General features: G+C 36.1%; 1 protein-coding gene across 1 annotated transcript in view; it reads left to right on the forward strand.

The window, feature by feature from the left end:
• The first annotated feature begins 1,313 nt into the window (after positions 1-1,313).
• The window catches only part of ZNF518A (zinc finger protein 518A), a 34,600-nt gene continuing 17,891 nt past the window's right edge, over positions 1,314-18,022 (forward strand). The window contains exons 1-2 of the mRNA XM_074295948.1: positions 1,314-1,692; positions 5,085-5,216. The gene's annotated coding sequence lies outside the window, so the exon portion shown is untranslated. The remainder of the gene's footprint in view (positions 1,693-5,084; positions 5,217-18,022) is intronic.

The raw sequence follows: 18,022 nt of genomic DNA on the forward strand, positions 1-18,022 counted from the left end.
TGATACAAAAGCAGGTTTTCCGTACACTTCAAAGGAAAATAATGCATTTTCTGTCTCTGAACTAGTGACCTTAACGTGATTCTTCCCGGTAGTAAATCTAGCAGAATGCCTGGAGCCATAGATCAGCAAGTTTGTCTGCTTTCATATTCAAGAATCCCATCATCAGTGGGAAGAAGGTGACAATGTAGCTTATTTTAATATAGATCATTATATGCTAATATTCAGTAGTGCATGTTTGAGCACAAATTCTTCGTGTATGTTCAATCTCTTGCATTCATTTTGATGTGGACCATTTAAATATAAAAATTACACTTTTGAAGATTAGTAGTCAAGATTCTTAATTGTTTTTTCGGAGAAGAGTAGGATTCTTCTCTCCCTCCTCTCTTTTGGGGTCTGTATATTTGAAATGAAGATAAAAGTAATTAGACAACGAGGCTGTTGGATATATTTTTGGGGGGAGGTTGGTAATATTTCTAATGGGTAAAATGAGGTCAATGAGTACAGCTGTTTTTCACATCTGAAATTATGTGGGAGAAATAATTTATTATTCCTAAATTATAATTTGTATGTAGTTCTATAATACTATATTGAAATCTACACTGAAAACTATCGTTATCTCGATATTTCCCATATACAGATATAGATAGGTATCCACATATAGTAGATATATTGCAGACAAGACCCCTCTCTATGCGGATCTTTTTATAGAGAGAGAACATGACTTTATGCGTATAGATACATTGCAGACGAGGTGTGGCTAGGTCTTATCTTTTCCATGCAACGCCAGACACATATCTCACTATGAGGATAAAGTGCAGACCTTCATACATAGGCATGCCCCTATAGGGATACATTGCCTAGTCACTCCACACACACACATCTGTCTTATCCGCTATGGGGACAGAGATACTGCCTAACTATTGCACATGCCCATGCACACACATAGCTCTCCCCGGACAGGCTACAGACCGATGTAATAGACCTAGGTCACTGTATGTGTCATCTCTGTGGTTAAAGGGAGGGCACCAGCATCACGGCACCGGGAAGGCTTCCGCAGCAGCTTTGGGCTGGGGTCTCATTCGGCCAGTTCCGGGGGCCAAGTGCCTGATGAGGACAAGGGCTGTGGCTTCTTTGCTTTGAGAAGCATCGAGAGGCCCCGGAGCTGTCTAGAATGGAGGCCCGGGGGTGGGCGTGGGTGCTCCCTTGGAGACCACTCGCCCCCGGGCTGTGCACACCTGAGCTGTCAGGTTCACCCCGGCACCTAGGTGCGAGCGTGGACAGCCATTTCCTTCTTCCCAGTTTTCTAGTAGGACACAAAGGGAAGGGCAATGGCTGCGGCGCTGGGCCCGGCCCGCTCCCGGCTGCGCGAGGCCCCAGGGCACAGTCCGGCCCAGCCTAGCCCAGCCCAGCCCAGCCCTAGTGCCCAGCCCAATCCCCGGCGAAGAGGGCTCGCTCCGCGGCGGGGGAGGGGGGGCCCGACTCGGCGACCGCGGGCCCCAGGCTGAGTCCAGGGGCCTCTTCGGCCTCCGTCCCCCTCCGCCTCTCTCCACCCCCCCCTCAGGTGCAGCGCGTATCCCTCCGCCGCGGCGAGCCTTCCCTGTATGTAGCCCTACGATCGGGCTTGTCGGCAATACCCGGATGGAAGGGTTATGGCCGCCATCGGGGACTCGCCCGCCATGGAGCTCACGCCAGGTATTTTCCCCAAGCCGAGGCACTAGGGTCGCCTCGAGACGCGGGGGCTTTTGAGGGGGGGGATTCCCGGGGGTCTTGAGGAAGAGTCGGTGGGGCCGAGCGGCCCCTCGAACCGGCCTGGCGGCTGCTCAAGAGCAAGAGTCCATCAAATAGTTCCCCCTTCCGTGTAACTCGCCGCAAACTTAAATTTTTTATTAAATTTTTTTTTTTTTTTTTTTGGAAATTAAATCTCCCGTAGAGTTTGGAAGCCTCGGCAAAGCCGCCCGCGGGGCCTCGGGGCTTTTCTCAACCCATACTGGTTACACGGCCCCTCGGGAGCGAGGGCGGACTGGGCGCGGCGGCCTGAGCACCGTGTGCCTCCGCGGGGACGAGCCCTAAGGGTCCGGGGGCTACTCCCCCCGAGATCCCCCTGGACTGCTGGTGCCGGAGCTCGAGAGAGAGCTTGCGCCGCCGCCCCGCGGGCGCCCTCCACTGGGCCGGGGGCTTCGGGAAGCCCCGGTATCGCTGCCTCCTTGAACTTGGGCGCGCTCCTCCTTTTACCCGAAGCCCCTGACGATGTGCCTGCCGCCCCCTCCCTCTTCTCGGGTGTGTCCGCTCTCCCTGGCCGGGCTGTCAGGTGCAGCGCAGGGAGACTTCTCACATTCGGGGTCTATTGCACCAGGTGTGGGCTTACTGTGAATCCCTCTGCCTATCTACCGGCAAACCCAAAGGGAGGTTGTGGCTGCGGCTAGTGGCCGAAAAGCAGCCTCTGGGGGGGGCTTCCCCAAAGCATCTTGGGAAGGCTAGCGGGGGGGGGGGTCCCTGAAGCGTGTTTGTTTAGGAGGACGCTCTGAATGGAAGCGTCCTGAGGGTAGGTGCCCTTGGTCTTTGCAGCCCTGAAGGGTAGCCGGCGTCGAATGCCTGCGAGGTGCCGGGCTCTGGGTAATTAAATGGTGTCTGCATTCTAACTCGCTTAGACCAAACGGGAGGAGAGTAGCTGCTTGTTGGCTACCTTCCCACGAATACGAAGGCTCCGGAGTGGTAGGGGGGAAGTGGGTCACTGAGATTTTTCCTGCCTGGCGCTGGGAACACAAAGACCCGGAACGGGTAGTCCTGCCCTCAGGGAGTTTGGATTCTGTTTGAGCTCGGACTCCCTTAGGAAATAGGGAGAGAGAGGGGGCGAGGAGGAGAGAAACGGAAGGGATTGTGGGAAGCTTCGGAGGAGATTGAGGACTTTAAGGGGAGAAGGGCAGTATGTGTCCGAGGACGGGGACTTTGCAAAGCCCTATGTGAGAACAGCCGAAAGGCCAGCCTGACCGAACTGTGAAGTTCTGTGTGGGGAAGTACTGTAACTAGGCCTGCAAATCCAGTCAGCTGCAAGCCCCTCGCAGGAGTCATGGAGGCCGGGCTTATTAAGCCGCTTTTAGCCGTCCTTGATGGCTCCCAAGCAAACTTTTGGCCGAATTTTAATATTTTTGTCATATTTCAGTGCCTTATTAGGCATTAGGTTAAGTGGATTCAAAGCCTTTCGGTTGAATTTTGGTCCATTGGGAAGTACCGGATCTGGAATCAGAGGAACTAGATTGGAATCAGTTTCTGCCACACCTTTTGATGGCCGCTTTTATTTTCAGTGTCTCATGTATGAAGTAAAGGATTAGACTAAATGATATAAGGGTCTAATTAGTTTTAAGTAAATTTTCTTAGATTTTTATTAAAATTGTAATTTGTTAAAATGTGTAAAACTTGTTTATATTAATAGCAATACAAAATAAACCTGAAGTTTGTACAGTACATGTGTGTTAATGTGTGCATATAAAAAGAGGTTGAGTCTTGAAGAATAAATTGATATACACACACACTATATTTTTTGTGGCTATGTATTTTTTTTTTTTTTGAGGCTGGGGTTAAGTGACTTGCCCAGGGTCACACAGCTAGGAAATGTCAAGTATCTGAGACCAGATCCCAACTCAGGTCCTCCTGAATTCAGGGCTGGTGCTCTATCCACTGCCCCACCTAGCTGCCTCCATCACACTGTATGTTTTTTTAAATTCTATTTTCAAATTCTTTACCCCCTTTCCCCCAGACAAGGCAAGCCATTTAATATGGATTATACATGTGCAGTCATGCATATCCATATTAGCCATGCTGTGGGGGAAAAACAGATAAACCACGAAAAATAAAGTTTAAAAATATTTCCTAATCATTTTTCATCATATAAATCCTTCTAAATTGTCTTAGGTCATTATATTGCCAAGAAAAGCTAAGTCATTCACATCTGATCATCATAGTTCTGTTACTGTGTACAGTGTCTTCCTGGTTCTGCTTACTTCACTTTGGCATCTGTTCATATGTCTTTCTAGATTTTTCCATTAGTTGGTTTTGACTTTACTAAACGTAAGAAAACTATAAAAGTAAATTCTTAGCTTCAGCGGTCTGAGGGCACAGACTTAGAGCTGCAGCAGAACTGAGTCATTTAGTTCAGTGTCTTCACTTGTTTTTTATACAGATGAGTTCCAGAGAAGGGAAGTGATTTGTCTAACACCTTACAGGTACTTTAGTAAGTGGTATAATGAAAATTGACTTCAGTTCCCCAGACTGCAGATCCAGACTCTCTCCATTATACTCTTATAAAATAATACAGCCTCATCATCTAGGACAAAATTATTTTTTAAAAATAAGAAATATTTGAATACCTACTATTTTTAAAGTGCAATAAAAATGAATTTGAAAGTGCTTTGAAAAGGACGATCTCATGAAATGTAGAGTATTCTTACAGCCATGCTCTAGGTCAGATCACATACCTCATCTCAAATAGCACATTTGTTAGTATAACACATGAAGTTTAGGATAAAATTTTTTCCTTGTATCTTAGAGATGTTATGCATGTTTTTCTAATTTCTTCTAAAACCTAAAAATACAAATTTTTTCGTATGTGCTCAATGCTTTTTTGCTCATTTGGAAATTTTTTTATTATCCCTAGTTTCCATTGGAATACTTAATCGATATTAATTGGTTATGATTCTGTCTTGATACATCAATCTCCAATAAATATTACCAGAGTCCACTGGACAAAATGTTGAGATTCAGGTGTAAACTTAGTTTACTTTAGTTAGTCAGCAAAACTAATGAGTTATTAAATTAAAATATGAACAGCTTATTCTCAAAATTGTCCTCTGTACTGAGTAGTGGGAGACACTTGATAATCAGTGAAAAATTAAGGTATATATAAGCTGGGTAAGAAGTGATTCATGTTTTCCAGATAAAATATCTTAATTTTATATTTATGCATATAAATATTTCTTAATTGGTTTCTTGAATCCTTATATTATGTATTATTTTTAATAATGTCAACAGTGTAAAAACATTTTGTTACCTTTTGGGATTCATTTTAAAACTCTGTTTTTCATTTCCAGATATCATCTCTTCTTTTGATCAGTGTTCCTGATTGTGGCTCTTTTTACAAGCATTGTGTTGTGTGCCTTTTGTTCCTTGAAGAAGAGGGGTGCTAAAGATTGAAGTACTGGAGTTTAGTCTTTCTTTAAATAGTAAGTTAATAGTTTTATTATTGATCTAAGTAAACTAAACAAGTTGTTTAACCTAAAATGAAAGCATGGAGAATCAGAAAATAATGCCTATTTCTAAATGTTTAAGCAAAACTGTCATATGGAAGAGAACTTGCACCATGCTCGAGATTAATAGATGATAGTAAGACTTATGATTGATGAAATTTTAAGAGAGCAAGAGCAGGAGACTATATTGTAATGAGGATGTCTTCCCAGATTATATTATGAATAGAAAAATGGTGATGAATTTTATTTTAAGTTAATAATTATTGTGAACTTTTTTCTGGGGGTAAGGCCTTGGAGATGGGATGGGGAGGAATGCCATACTTCAAGTGTTTGGGCTTTGAGTTACTAGTTACAAAGAGGCAAAAGAACTTAAAAGGTATTATAGGATTGTAAATTGTATTGTATTGTAGAATTGGTGTCAAACTCAGTGGAAGAAATTTCCTGTGGGCCAGGACTTAGAAAAACTCAATTTTATGTTATTTGCATATATTTTATTTGTTAAACATTTCCTGATTGCCTTTTAATCTACTCTGGGCATTTTCAAGATTGTAGCTACAAATTGACACCTCTGGGATAGAACATTCCAGAAACGGTATATCTTATAATAAACTGCTGTGGCCAACAAAGTGTGGGATATTAAAAACAAAATGTAAGCCATCCTTCCCAAACAAAGTCATGGTCCATCCACATCAAAAATATTATGTTTGATTCTTGTCAGTGTAATTCAAGAAGGAATTAATAGAACTGGAAAAGGTCTAAAGAAGGATAACTAAAATGACTCAGAAGATGGAACCATTTACTATGTGAAGAAAGATTGAAAAGTTTATGGTTCTTTCAGTTAACAAGAGAAAATAGAATTGAAGTCTGTAAAATCATGAATGGTCCAGGTAAGGTGAATACTCAGATTTGGAGTGAAAGGGATTCCTTAAAATTTGGAACAAGATAATTTTAAGACAAAAAAAGGAATTATTTGTTCCCATGTAAACTTTATAAAACTCATTACTTCCAAGGAGTGATACAGGCTGAAAACAAATTTTAAAATATTTACATAAATCAAAGGGTGGCAGATCTATAGTAGTTTAGTAAGTAAAGCTAACCTATTTTGGAATATGTCCCTAGCTTTTGAAGTTGATTAGAAAATAGCATAACATATATATTTTAAATATATGAAATACATATATGTACATCTCTCTCTCTTGAGAGATGTATCATATACTTATATGTGAGATTTATTCAATATATACATGTATGCATATGTAAGGATGTGTGCATATATTTGTGCAGTCATGTATGTATATACTACAAGCAATCCAGAAGATACTTGTATCCAGATGCATACATATCATTCACTTATTTATTAGGTGGTTACTCTGTCAAGATGCTAAGGACTAGGTATACCAAAAGATAATCCTAGTTCTCAAAGTGTTCATAATCCAACAGAAGGGAGACTACAAATATATACAGGTAATACATAGGATAAGTAGGAGATAAATAGCAGAGGGAAAATATTAGAATTAAGAGGAGTGGGAAAGGATTTTATAAAATTTGGATGGGATTTTAGTTGGAATTTAAAGGAACCCAGGAAAGCCAAGATATGTATATATGTGTGTGTGTGTGTGTGTGTGTGTGTGTGTGTGTGTGTTTATCTCCTAGACTATCGCTTCCTGTCATTTTTTACCTGTATAACTTCAGTCATTCTTTCCCCTTCTCCCTTCTTCAATTCCTTATCTATATCCACCTTCCTTGTTGCCTTCAAGCATGACTTAAGTCCCATCCTTAAAATCTCATCCTTTTGTTACACTGTCCTATACATCTTCTCCCTTTCTCAGTCATTGCCCTAGAAAAAGTTGTCTATGCTGCTGTATCTATTCCTCTTCTATCCTTATACACCTTGATTTTTTTATTCTGAAAAAATGGAGATACTTATGAAACCATGAAGCTCTGTTTCATTATGTTTAATTTTATAAAAATTATATTAAAAAGTTCTCCCATTACTTTCCTGGTTGGTTGTGGTTCCTTTTGAATTTTTCTCTTCTTATTGGGAAGTTTGGATGAGGTCATCACTTCCTTCCAAAAAAATGGTAAGTTCCACTCCTTCCTTTCTGTTATAATTTATTCTTTTTATCCTCCTTTTTTCCCCATCTCGAAACTTTGAGAATAGAACCAATCCACCATTGGGTCTAATGTTTCTCTTATTAAACTTATGTTCTTTTAAAAAATCTTTTGGGTTTTTTTTATTTTATTTTTTATTATTTATTTTATTTTATTTTAATTTTTACAAAAATTTTATGCATAGGTAATTTTCCAGCATTGACAATTGCAAAACCTTTTGTTTCACTTTTTCCCCTCCTTCCCCCCACCCCTTCCCCTGATGGCAGGTTGACCAATATATGTTAAATATGTTAAAATATAAGTTAAATACAATGTATGTATACATGCCCAAACAGTTATTTTGCTGTACGAAAAGAATTGGACTTTGAAACAGTGTACAATTAGCCTGTGAAGGAAATCAAAAATGCAGGTAGACAAAAATACAGGGATTGAGAATTCTATGTAGTGGTTCCTAGTCATCTCCCAGAGTTCTTTCACTGGGTGTAGCTGGTTCAGTTCATTACTGCTCTATTGGAACTGATTTGGTTCATTTCATTGTTGGAGATGGCCACGTCCATCAGAATTGATCATCATACAGTATTGTTGTTGAATTTTATAATGATCTCCTGGTCCTGCTCATTTCACTCAGCATCAGTTGATGTAAGTCTCTCCAGGCCTTTCTGAAATCATCCTTCTGGTCATTTCTTACAGAACAATAATATTCCATAACATTCATATACCACCATTTATTCAGCCATTCTCCAATTGATGGGCATCCACTCAGTTTCCAGTTTCTGGCCACCACAAAGAGGGCTGCCACAAACATTCTTGCACATACAGATTCCTTTCCCTTCTTTAACATCTCTTTGGGATACAAGCCCAGTAGTAACACTGCTGGGTTAAAGGGTAAGCACAGTTTGATAACTTTTTGGGCATAGTTCCAAATTGCTCTCCAGAATGGCTGGATATATTCACAATGCCACCAACGATGCATCAGTGTCCCAGTTTTCCCACAGCCCCTCCAACATTCATCATTATTTTTTCCTGTCATCTTAGCCAATCTGACAGGTGTGTAGTGGTATCTCAGAGTTGTCTTAATTTGCATTTCTCTGATTAATAATGACTTGGAGCATCTTTTCATTTGGCTAGAAATAGTTTCAATTTCTTCATCTGAGAATTGTCTGTTCATATCCTTTGACCATTTATCAATTGGAGAATGGCTTGATTTCTTATAAATTAGAGTCAATTCTGTATACATTTTGAAAATGAGTCCTTTATCAGAACCTTTGACTATAAAAATGTTTTCCCAGTTTATTACTTCCCTTCTAATCTTGTCTGCATTAGTTTTTAAACTTATGTTCTAAAGGGATACTTGTTTCTTCTGCTTCATCAGAGGATTTAATTAGCACTACATTACTATACAATTCTAGTTCTTAAACAAATTTACCATATTAGGTTTTTTTGGACTCTGGTGTTTCTATTATAAAGTTCCTTTTTGAATCTGATCTTTTTATCATAAATATTTGAAAGTCCTGTATTCCATTAAATGTCTCTTTTCCTCCAGTAGGCTCATACTGAGGTTTGAAGTTATTTTTTATAGTGTAATCTTATCATTTTTTGACTTTTGGAATATTGCATTCCAAGACCTCTTGTGTAGAATAGAAGCTATGAGGTCTTATGTGATTGTCCCTGTGGTTCTTTGATACTTGAACTCTTATCCTTTTAGAGTATTTTTGCCTTGATGTGGTAGTGCTGATTTTGGTATCATTCCTTGTACTTTTCCATTGGGGGTTTCTTTCAGGAAGTGATTCTCTCTTTACTTTTTCTTGTGTTTTTAAAATTTTTTGATTTTTTTTTTTTTGAATATGATATGCAGAATTTGGAGCTTTAAATGTTTATTTTTTCTTTGTTTTTTATCCTTCAATAAAATAGATAAATTAGCTACCTCGATTTACAAAAAAAGAATAAAACCAAATTGTCAATGTAAAAAATGAAACAAAGAAGAAGAGAAAGAAACAGAAGTGATTATTAATAACTGTTCTACCCAATTAAGTCCAAAATGCTGACATTAATATTTCCTCCCCCCAACTCCCCCCTCCCCCCCAAAAAAATGAACAAGCCATAAATGAGGTCCCAAGGAAAATCCCTGGGATATTGCAGATTTACAAGTGAAATCTACCAAACATTTATTTTTTATTTAAAAAATTTTTTTTAAAATTAATTTTATAATTATAACATTTTTTGACAGTACATATGCATAGGTAATTTTTTACAACATTATCCCTTGTACTCCCTTCTGTTCTGAATTTTCCCCTCCTTCCCTCTACTCCCTCCCCTAGATGGCAAGCATTCCCATACATATTAAGTATGTTATAGTATATCCTAGATACAATATATATGTGCAGAACTGAATTTTGTTGTTGTTGCAAAGGAAGAATTGGATTCAGAAGGTAAAAATAATCTGGGAAGAAAAACAAAAAATGCAAACAGTTTACACTCATTTCCCAGTGTTCCTTCTCTGGGTGTAGCTGATTCTGTCCATCATTGATCAATTGGAACTGGATTAGATCTTCTCTATGTTGAAGATATCCACTTCCATCAGAATACATCCTCATACAGTATTGTTGTTGAGGTGTACTATGATCTCCTGGTTCTGCTCATTTCACTCAGCATCAGTTCATGTAAGTCTCTCCAAGCCTCTCTGTATTCATCCTGCTTCTACCAAACATTTAAAAAATGATTCTAATACTATACAAATTGGAGAAAAAAATAGGTAAAAAATGGATCCTACAAAATTCCTTCTGTGATTCAAATATTATCTTGAAATCTAAATCAGGGAGAGTCAAGATGGAGAAAAAATTTTTAGAAGACTATTCCTAATGAATATTCATGTAAAATTCAGTGTAAAACACTAAAAGTTATAGGAATGGAGCTTTCTTTAAAAGCAAGAGTAAGCATTATCTATAATAAGGATGAGAGACATTTCCAATAAGATCAGGAGTAAAGATGTCCATTACTACCATTACTATTTAGTATTGTACTCAAAAATGCTTTGTGCTAGAGTAATGAGATGAAAAAGAGAAACTGAAGAAATAAGCAAAGAAGCAGCAAATTTTTCACTGATGATATGATTGTTTACTTAAGAACCTTGAAAAGTCAACTAAAAAACTAAATGAAATAATTTTAAACCTCAGCAAAGTTTCAGGATATAAAATAAACTCACACAAATTATATTTCTTTATCTTACTAACGAAGTCCAGCAAAAGCTATAGAAGAGAAATTCTAATAACTGTAGAATCCAGAGAGAACACAATGGAGACTAAATATAGATCAAAGCATTTTTCACCAGTTTTTTGTTTGTTTTCTTTATCATGGTTTTTTCCCTTTTGGTTTGATTTTTCTTAATGTGACAAATAGGGACATTATGTTTAAAAAACTTATACTTGTTTAATCTGTATTGGATTGCTTGCTATGTTGGGGAGGCAGAAGGTAAGGAATAAAGGAAGAAAATTTTGGAACACAAAATTTTACAATAATGAATGTTGGAAACTTTTTGTGTATTTGGAGAAATAAAGTAACTGCAGACACATCATAAGAAATACTTGAGTGTTTACCTGTCAGGACACACACAAGAACTGTATGAACATAATTACAAATCACTTTACACAAATAAAATACATCTAATTGCTCATAAGAAGGCTGAGACAATATAATAAAGATGAAAATAACATCTGATTAATTGAGTTACTTACTAATCAAGCCACTACAGAATTGTGTTGTAGAGCTAGAAAAAATTATTGCCAGATTCATTTGGAGAAACAAAAGTCAAGAATGTCAAGGGAATCAATGCAAAAAAAAAAAAAAAAAAAGGAAAAAGGGAGGACTAGAAATAATAGATCTTAAACGCTTCTACATAATCACAATCTCAACATTTTGGTTCTGGTTAAGAAATAGATTGCCGGGGCAGCTAAGTGGCGCATTGGATAGAGCACCAGCCTTGAATTCAGGAGGACCTGAGTTTAAATCTGGTCTCAGACACTTAACACTTCCTAGCTGTGTGACCCTGGGCAAGTCACTTAACCCCAGCCTCAAAAAAAAAAAAAAAAAAAAAGATTGTCTAGTGGTACAGATTAGGCACACAACATACAGAAGCCTAGTGTTTGCCAGAACATTGGGATAAGAACTCACTATTTGACAAAAACTGTTGGGGGGAAAAAAAGAAACCAATCTGATGAAAACTAGGTAGAGATCAATATTTCACACAATATGTAGGAAGAAAAGCTCAAAATGAGTACCTGACTTAGAAGTAAATAGTGCCATCATATATTAGAGGAACATGGAGAAATTAGCTGTCAAATCTATAACTAGGTTAAGAGTTTGTGATTTAGGTTTACAGTAAGTAAACTGGACAATTTTGATGACATAAAATTAAAAAAATTTTGTACAAATAAAACCAATGCAGCTAGAAGGAGAAGCAAGGAAATTGGGGGAAATCTTTGCAGCAAGTTTCTCTGATAAGTTTCTGAGATGAAGCCTCAGAATATTTTTCATTTACATTTCCCTAATCATCAGTGATTTAGAACATTTTTTCATGACTTTCATAGCCTGGATTTCTTCCAAAGGAGAATCTCCTTTGACCATTTATCCACTGAGGAATAGACATTTGACACAAATTCCTTAAACGTTTTAAAAAATTAGACTTTTAGCTTGCTGCACAGGGTTTTTTCCCTTCTAGCTATATGCTTTTATTTTTAATTTTAATTGCATTGGTATTAGTTCAAAAACTTGTATTTTATATATTTAAAATTACTCATTTTACTTTCTGTGAAACTGTTGGACTCTTTTCTCTAAATATGATAGATAATTTCTTCCATGTTCCTCCAAATTACTTACGTTATAATCCTTAATGTCAAAATCATGTATTCATTTTGGACTTATCTTGGTTTATAATGTGATGGTGATGGTTTAAATGTAGTTCTTGCTCAAACTAAATTTTTTTTTTCTTGGATGATTATGACTTTGTAGTAGTGTTTGAGATATCTGATGCTGCTAATTGGCTTTCCCATTTTTTTTCATTGCCTTGGTTTTTTTTTCTTTTTTTTTTTCTTTTATATGAATTTTAGTTTTGTAAAATGATTCTTTGGTAAGTTGATTAGCATATAATTGAATAAGTTATTTTAGATAGAATTTTCATTTTTATTGTGTTACCCATTTGGGGTTTTCTTGGCAAAGATACCAAAGTGATTTGCTATTTCCTTTTCCAGCTCATTTTACAGATAAGGAAAACTGAGGCAGATGGGTACATGGCTTGCCTATGATCACACAGCTAGAAAGTGTCTTGAGATTGTAATTGACCTTACATCTTCCTGATTTCAGATCTGGGTCTGTCCACTGTGCCACTTGCTGCCTCGGTCTCCATTTACTCATGAGCAAATTATTTCTCCAGTTATTGAGAGCTGTCTTAATTTGAGTGATAAGCATTTTGTAATAGGTTTAGTTCCTTGTGTGTGTTTTGGTAGGTAGACTGCCAAATTTTTCATACAGTCTGTAGTTAGAGTGTAAATTAAATTTCTCTTTCTATTTCTTACTGTTGAGTTTTGTTGATTACATACTGAAATACTGGTGATTTGTGTAGGTTTATTTTATTATCTTGCAGCTTTACCAAAGTTATTAGTTGTTTAGATTGGGTTTTTAGTTGACTCTGAGGTTCTTTTAAGTAAATCATCACATCACATCTGTTGCTTCTAGAATCAGGTTGGTAGGTCAACAGTCAATAAGCATTTTAAAATTCTTTACTATGTGCTAGGCCTGGTACTAAGTGCTGGGGATATAAAGAAATGCAGAAGGCCCATCATTACCTTAAACCAGCTCATCTTTTCAGCCATATCATCCAGTCCTCTTCCTCCTTCACTCTGTGATATAACCCAACTGGCTCATACATGATTTTCTATCTCCTTTCTTTCTGCCTTTGTACCGGCTATCTCTTGGATCTGGATTGGGCTCTCTTCTTAACCTCTCTTAATTATTAGGAGACCCTCTTCCTTTTTAGATGCAGTTCAAGTACTACTTTCTACACATAGTCTTCTCTGATTCTCTTACTATCTACTAGTATCACCCTTCTTACACTACTATAACTGTGTAATTACAAATTAAATTCTTAATTGCTTGCATTTATTTATAGGTACATATTCTTGTTGCCTGTCATAATAGAAAGTAAGTGACTCACATTTAGAAATTCTTTTGTTTATTGCATTTATTTCCCTGACACCTGGCCCATGATGGATGCACAGTGCTATGTCATCTGTTAAGAGGAGCATTTGGGGAATATCACTATGAGTAGGTTTAAATGATTCAGACTGTAAGTACTTCTAGAAGCTAGAGAAGGGAGAGATTACAGAAGATTGGAATAACTATGGAGAGACATAGAATTTATGGATAGTCTTGAAGGATAGTAGAATTTGTACAGAAAAAGGAAAAAAAAATCAGTGAAGACATTGGAATCTGGTGTGATCATAATTTGCATTGATAAGTAGGAGACCACTTGATTCAAGGAGATGATAGATGTTGGGCAGAAATGAGAAATAAAGTAAAATAGTTAAGGGCTAGCTAGGTTTTGTAATGCCTTGAAAGATATTTGGAGGTTTGTTTTTTTTTTTTATATACGTACACATATGTAAAATTTTTTTAAAAATAAGATGTTAAGTTTTACTTGTATGGAAAATAAATTGTTTCATGTGATACTGTGTTACTAAAAGTTAATGGTTTAAAGTAGATGGGATTAATGGAATTAATTAGACTAAATACCTTAATAGAACAGTAATATCATCTTATATTTATAAAATGCTTAACAATTTATATGATGCTATGTATGAAGCTATGCTGTTAAAAGAATGCTTTCACATTATGTTTTCATGGTGCATTTACTAGGAACTGCACAGTTATTTTGACAGATTCATTTTTTACTAGTTTGAGAAGTAGGATATTTTGAAAATAATTTGAAAAAGGCATTACTGGGGTATAAAAATTTGTATTTACCACATACACATATCGGGTTCTCTCACACCTTTCTGTCTTCTCTTGGAATGCTTCAATCTAAATAGCATAGCCTTACAGAGATTAATAATCATTTAAAATAAAATGACAAAGTCAAAAACAATGTTCCAGTATAAGACAAAATTTGTAATCTAGGATATTCATTTCTCGACTATTCCTTTTTTACTCTGCAGGATAAATACTTTGTCTTACACATAATGAAGACTGCAGTTCCCCAGGACTTCTCTCTCCACAGTGTGAGATAATTGGCTAATCTTTTCTATCATAGATACATTGGAGTCACCAAAGTATTCCCAGGACCTTAGGAGAGAATTCTTGGAGAGAGAGGTCAAGGAACTCTGATTCAATGTTACATAATTGAATACTCAGCAAGAACATATATCTTTTGGGATTATGGGATGTTAGGATGTTAAGAGGCAGTAAAAAGTATTACTCCTACAAATATGAAATATAAAATATAGGGTGGTACCTAGCTATCCTTGAATTGTGAATTGTTTCCTTATCTGTTCCAAACTTGTCATAGTACTTAATATCTTATTAGGTCATTGAGGAAATTGTTGAATAGTATGGGGTCAAAGACAACTTAGAGGTATTCCACTAAGGTTTGTCTATTGACAATGACCCATTAATGATTATGCTTCCCTTATGATAATTCGTTGAATTCTGAATCTTCTTATTTTGTAACTTTGCCTGCATTTTTCTCCCTTTCCTCAAAGATAACACAACAGACTTTGTTAAATGCTTTGCTGAAATCTAGTTACATTGTTTTTACATATTTCCTTTCTAATTACTCTTTTTTTGCCCTTAATTACCTTTTCAAAAAAGTTTGGTTTGGTTTGGTATAACTTCTTGAAGTAAGCTGTACCAAACTTTATCATTGCTAAAATCGAAGTCACCTTTTACTATCTTAAGTTTTGATACTCTCTCTCTCCTGTTTGATACACACCTTTTCAGTTCTTAGTGTTTTAAAGACCACTGACAGTAATGGAGGAATGACATCTGCCAATACTTTTAATAGCCAGGATATAGTTTGTTTAGGTCTGGAAATTTTCTTCCCATCTCCTCATTTACCTTGAATTTAGTGAATATTCTATTCTTTGTAGTTTAAACATTATTTTCATTGGAAGAACACAAAAGAAATAGAATACAAGTTGTCATTCAGCTTTCTTAATTTAATTCACTGTAACCATTCCATTCTTTCTAGACAGTATGGTCATAATTCTCTTTTGATTCTCCTCTTGTCCCCAAATATTTGGTGGGAAACTGTCCTTTTTTGTTGTCCTTAGCATTCTTTACCAGTCTTGACATCAACACTTTGGGTTTAGTTTCCTGACATAATTTTTACAGAACTAGGCCATTGTTTTGTATTTATCCTGAATTGCCTGTTGTTTTTCCCATCATCTAGACATGTCTTAAAAATCTGAATTAATTTCTAATATCTTCTTTTTTTCTACTTTGAAAAGATTTATATTTTAGTATTTAGATGAGAGGGAACCAAGGTGATGATGTCATCAAATAGCATTTATAGATTAGTTTTCCTATGTGCTTCCAACATCCCAGTTGTTTTCATAAGTAGTAAAGTTCTAAAGTAACCATTTTCTTATTGTGAGAGCTTTTTCAGTATAACTTTTGTGTGAAGTTGTAAGTAACCAAAAAACTCACCTGTCTGGTATTTACCTCTCCAAACTTAATCGTTTTGGGTCTTGGAAAATAACTATTTAGTTCATCAGTGGGTTAATGTTCTTCTTTGAAGTCTATCCCAACTTATAGGATTGGCTATACCTTGAACTATGCTGAAATACTATTCAAGAACCCATGGACACCTTCATGCCATAGTGAAGCATCAAAATAGGACTTTAATGGGGGTACTGTATGGTTCAGATAACACATTTCTGGATAAAATCTACATTACTTCCTAAGGAACCCATCACAATAAAAAAATTAAAGGTACCTATGAATAGAAACAGGGAATGAGGGAGAAGATCTGTGTGCATGTATATAATTTTCTTATGCTAGTGAATTCAAAACATTTGGTTTAACTTTCTCTGGGTAGAGTATCAATTTTATCTCCAAATTTTGTAAATTAATAACTTCTTTTTAACAGTTCTTATACGATAATTTTTTTTATGAAATTTATTATAGAAGGATTTTAATCTGTAGTTTCATACTGTCTAGATATTTGAACAAAAATAGAATTGGTTATTCCTAAATATTTGAGCATTGGTGCTCAAACAAATTTTTAAGAGCCAAATAGAAAGTTGAAAAAAAGTAGTTTAGATGACTTTTGAAGTGATGTTTCAAAAAAATTTTCTTATGGCATGTTTTCTTCACATGAAATTAGGGGAGAGTGTGTGTTTGTGACTTGGTCCATGATGATATATGAAATAAAATTATAAGAATTATTTAAAATTGTTAACTTAAGAAAAGCTGATCTTCCCTGTAATTACGAATAGGATAAAGAAAAAGGACTGATGTAGCTTATTTCTTAACTGAAGTTAGCTCTGATTTTAAAAAACATAAAGACAATTTTTAAGATTTTTAATCATATTTTTAATGAACCTGAGCGTTTAATTGTTTCATAGAGTCATCTACTATTATATTGAGGAAGTCTCACAAGCTATGGTCTTTCTCAGAACCAAAATATTATAAATAGTATTTGTATCTTTATGATTATTATAGATTTCATTTGTTAATGATTTTTATAGAATTTGTTTAATTTGTTTGATCTAGGTAATTTTCAGGTAAGAAAACCCCTTTTACCTTTATATACATTTAGGAAATTGAGGTTTTTTTACTATTGAGAAAAATAAATTACTATTGAGAATTATTAAATATTTCATTTACTATTGAAAAAGTTTTCTCTCATTCGTTAAATAATATTCAGTGGAGGTTCTAGCAAATTAATTTAAAAGATTACTGTTTTATTAATGAGAAAGAAAATATTGAGATAGACCTTGGGCTCTTTCTGGAAGTCAGGAGGGTAAAATTGAGGAAGGAGTCGTCGAGGCAAGTTGAGGAGTGACTTGTGTGTCTCGGATTCTCATAAAACCTTGCTACCCATGAAAGACAATCTTCATGTACTTTTCCAAACAAGTTAGAAGATATTTTTGTACTCTGAAAGCTTACGTAAAGTTGGAATGACCAAAAATAATGTACACATATAATAAAAACTCCTGTAATCAAATGGCACAATCTAGTAAGTTTTTTTTATCAACTTTTCTGTTTGGTTGAACCTTACATTTTCTGTTGGGCATCTCCCTTCTGTTTGGCTATGTTCTGTCCTGCTTTTCTAATAGTGACTTGGGGACAGAAAAGGAATGAGGGAGGAAAAGCTTGCAGACTTTATCTAGTTTAGCCCTAAACCAAATATACATATTACACACATAATAAGGTACTTTAATTTTTTAATGATCATAATTGAGAGTGAGTTGAACATTTAGTGGATCACAGACTACTGAAGTTGCAAAAGCACCAAGAGACCATCTAGCCTAATGTGGATCTGAATAAGAATTCCTTATTGCACCATCCCTCTTAAATGTTTGAAGTCTTCCAGTAGGATGAATCCCTTTCCTCTGATCTCCTTTTATGTAATTCTCATCATAAGTATGTTTTTCTTTATATCAAACCTAAGTTGGTCT

This window comes from Sminthopsis crassicaudata, chromosome 2 (genome assembly GCF_048593235.1).
Source record: "Sminthopsis crassicaudata isolate SCR6 chromosome 2, ASM4859323v1, whole genome shotgun sequence".
NCBI classification, from domain to species: Eukaryota; Metazoa; Chordata; class Mammalia; order Dasyuromorphia; family Dasyuridae; genus Sminthopsis; species Sminthopsis crassicaudata.